We start from the raw sequence: 3,945 nt of genomic DNA, 5'->3' as shown, positions 1-3,945 counted from the left end.
AATTTCTGGCTTCAGAGTTTATTCCATAATATGCAGCTATTTATATAAATTATAGTAGCTGCAGCAAAGAAGATGATATTCAGAATAATGGCACACCTGATTCACAGCAGGGACTAAGTCTGATCATCAGTGGAAGACCATCAATCAAATGATCCATTGCACACATCCAGGCATCTCAGGCCCATACAGTTTTTCCTTTTCAGCAAATCAGCATTTTCTGTGCAGCACTGCTTGTAAAAGTTGGCTTGGGCACTTCATGTATTTATGCAGCCTCCTGGGTCGATTTTGTAGCCAAGACCAAGCTCTTTGTTGCTGCTGGCTTTGCACAGGGCTGGTTGCCTTTGCCTGGTTTAGTGACCTCAGGAGCTGCTGCCTTCACCAACTCAATCTGCAGGCTTGACACAGTTAAATTAATTATTTCAATGCATAAACTCAAGTAAAAAAATAATCTCCCGACCATCTTGTCCAGAGGAATGGCTCTATTTTATCTGGCTTCACTCACACCTCACGGCACCTTCACCTCCTGTACAGGCATCCTGAAGACAAATGCACTGAATGCTTGAACTATAGATTCTGCCATCTGTTCAATGATGGATCTAAGATGCATCTGTCCTGAAGATTAGAGATGAAAATGTAGGACAATTCCCCCTTCTGAAATATTATCACATGTTAATGTGATACTATGGATAAACCTTCAGTTTTGTCACTGACATCCCCTCAGCCCTCTCAGAACATATTCTGGATAGTTGTGACATCAGCTCTCTAGGAAGAGGGCAAGAAGTGTTGGTCTAATGAAGAATATGAGCCAACAAAATCACACTCCTTAGCCAAAGAAACCAATACTTTAGAAACAGCCGTATGGAAATTCAGCTATTAATACTTTCTTGGACTGCCTTGGAAACAAGTGTCAGGAGAACGAGCTCTTTAGTAATTCATGAAGCCAGAAATATAGAGACAAACGAGACAAATTCCTAACCAGCCTCAATGCAGAGCAAGAAAAGCGTGGAATACTACAAAACTGAACTTCAGCAGTCTTCTAAACACAAATGCCAAATCTCTTTCTGAATCAAATGGTTGTGCTAGTATCATCAGACTTGCCAGGCTGCTGAGAGTACCAAGCCCAAGAGAGAGGGTGTTCCATGCCTATTTTCCTCCTATGCATTAAAAGGTGGTTTAAATTAACTCTTCCATCCTCCAAACCATGATTATAAAATAAATCTTCTGTAAACAGCACTGGGCTAAGCCATGTTTCTCCTCCTGCTTCCAAGGTGTCTCAGACCCCAGCTCCCCATGCTGCTCAGACACTTGAGTCACACATAGTTACTCACTGCTGAGTCACCCTTCAGAGCTGGACTCCAGTGCTCCAGGAAGGCTGGGCTGGTGTAAGCCTGCCCTTGTTGGCTTTACAGATGAACAAACATAAATGTGAACCAGTTGCATGTAAATCCTATGTCTCATTCCATGTTCATGGCTGCTCCATAAGTCAGAACTCTGCCAGCCTGGAGCTAATTCTTAACCTCAGAGGTGCTGTCGCATACAACAGAGCACATTACAACTGGTAAGTGTCATTTGTTTCAATATTTACCAAAGGCTTAGTCCTGTAGCTATGATATTTTATGAAAAATCTTTTCCTAGGATTTTTCCCTCCTGAGAGCTGAGGGCCTCAGGAAAGAAATGTAAACAATAACTATCTGCTGCTGTGGAATGCAACAGGTACATCTTCCATTGGTCCATGTGGATTGTTTTCAATTGATGACCAATCACAGCCACCTGTGCCAAGGCTGTGAGCAGTCACAGGATTTTTTTTATGCATTCTATTCTATTCTATTCTATTCTATTCTATTCTATTCTTTGTAGCCTTCTGATCATCTTTTCTCTCTGTTCTTTTAGTATAGTTTTACTGTAGCATTTTAATATAATATATATCACAATAAATCACGCTTCAGAGAAAATGGAGTCAAGCCTCATGTCTCCACACATGGGGTGTTTGCCACAACATAATCCTATTATTTAGACAATTTTATAAACAGGTATATGATATTCTGCAAGTAGCATTTTAACCAAGTCAATTTTCTGAAACCTCTTTATCCAGTAAGGAGAGCTCTGCCTGTTAGCTCCTGTTAATTACATAAAACTTTGCTTCAATAGAATTCACTAGCAAAGAATATCCACTTTAATACCTTTAATTAAAAAAAACCCCAACCAACCAAAAAAAAAAATTCCATTTTTTCCTGCTACTCCTGTTTCTGCAAATCAGGAAAATAGCAAGAGAAGTGCTGACACCTACAGGACATTTGTATGTCTAGAAACCCGTTCTGGTTGTCCTACATCACTCATGCTGTGGTACAGTTAAATAAGCAGATGGCTTCAGAGTACAACAGCTACTCGATCAGAATTAATTTACAAATGACTGGAGTAATACTTCATTCACTTTTTCAACACTTTTTTTTTTTTTAAAATACATCTCGTGAACATACAATCCAGGCCAATTAATGCTGATTGTTTGAAGCTCAGAAAGCTGAAAAGATAAGCTATCAAGAGTACTTTCCAGTTCCATTTTTATTCCCTACTTCCCCCTCTGCTCACAACCTTGGCACTTCTCATTTCTGCCTCTAGCTTCTTTCTCTTCTTTTTTAGGCAGAGAGGAGTACCTGAACACTGCTAATTAAGAGACGCATTTCCACTTCTTTATTCTGTTAAGAGCAAGCTCTAGAACATAAGTCAGAAAGATGTCTCCCCCTTTTCCCAACACTTTTTCTAGACTATTCTTCTTTCCTCCTCATTACCATTAGTTTCTTCTCATTTCCATTTTTTCACAGTTGAATATAATAATATATTAAAGCTGTCACAAACTAATGCCACCATCACCCTGCTCAGGGTGCTAGTTTTGACTCTGCAGGATCAAGGACAAAGGAGTGTGCACAGGAGGAGGAGGAGTGTGCAGCCCCAAAGCCCTGATGCCTTTGTAGCTCAGGGCAGAGATGGCAAAGCCCTGATGCCTGTGTAGCTGGCACAGCCCAAGGCCATTGTGCCACCTCACTCAGCTCCACGTGTACCTGGAAGAACCATGTGTACCGAGCTCAGCACCTCACTGCAGATCCTCAAGGACTTCATGTTTCCAGGCCCAGCTCCATTCCTACACCCTGCCCAGCTCCTAAAAAAGCAATCTTGATTATCAAAGTCCCCCAAAGCTATTTCCAAGGAGCATTAAGAAGCTTGGCTTCATTCCAGGGGATTGGGGGAAGGAGTAACATTAGCTTCAAGTGCTGCACAATAAAACCAGACGCATTTCTTTGTGGTCCAAAAGGAGCCTTGAGGTTTCTCACAAAGACAAGCTAGAGACATGCTTTGGGAGTGATCAAGTGGAACAAATGGTAAAGAGGAAAAACATATAAAAAGGTAGTTACGTACACATTCTCAAGAAAACCCAGGCTAGAATAAAGGAAGGTTTAAACACAGGAGAATATTATTTGATTTCTTTCACCATCTCGGTCTCTATTTTTCATTCTGACATCAGATTCATTGCAGTTACACTGCTAAAATTAATCCCTGGCCTGCATTACCTTACATAAACAATTTTCATCTCATTTCTTTCAAGTTCCTAATCAAAAACGTCATTAGCCAAAGCAAACAGTTAAGGCAACTCATGCACAAATGCCTTCAAATACCCAGCATCCAAAACTACAGGTTTAGGTGTGGCTGGAGGAGATGCAGCATGCACAATGCTCTCAACCTCTGAGGAGAAGGGGAAGGACAAGTACACGGCCTGGGAAAGACAAACCACACAGAGGCATTGCACTGGGGAAATTGCATCTCTGCAGAACTGCAGATGCACCGGGGAAAGATGCTTAATGACATCAGGTGGGCTTGAGCACTATGGTGACAGAGGGACATGATTCTGTGCCCAAAAACAAAGCTGCTGCATGAGAAGGATTCTGCACATGG

The sequence above is a fragment of the Passer montanus genome, unplaced genomic scaffold, assembly GCF_014805655.1.
Source record: "Passer montanus isolate IOZ18808 unplaced genomic scaffold, ASM1480565v1 scaffold33, whole genome shotgun sequence".
Classification (NCBI taxonomy): Eukaryota; Metazoa; Chordata; class Aves; order Passeriformes; family Passeridae; genus Passer; species Passer montanus.
Note: the sequence above shows the minus strand (reverse complement) of the source record.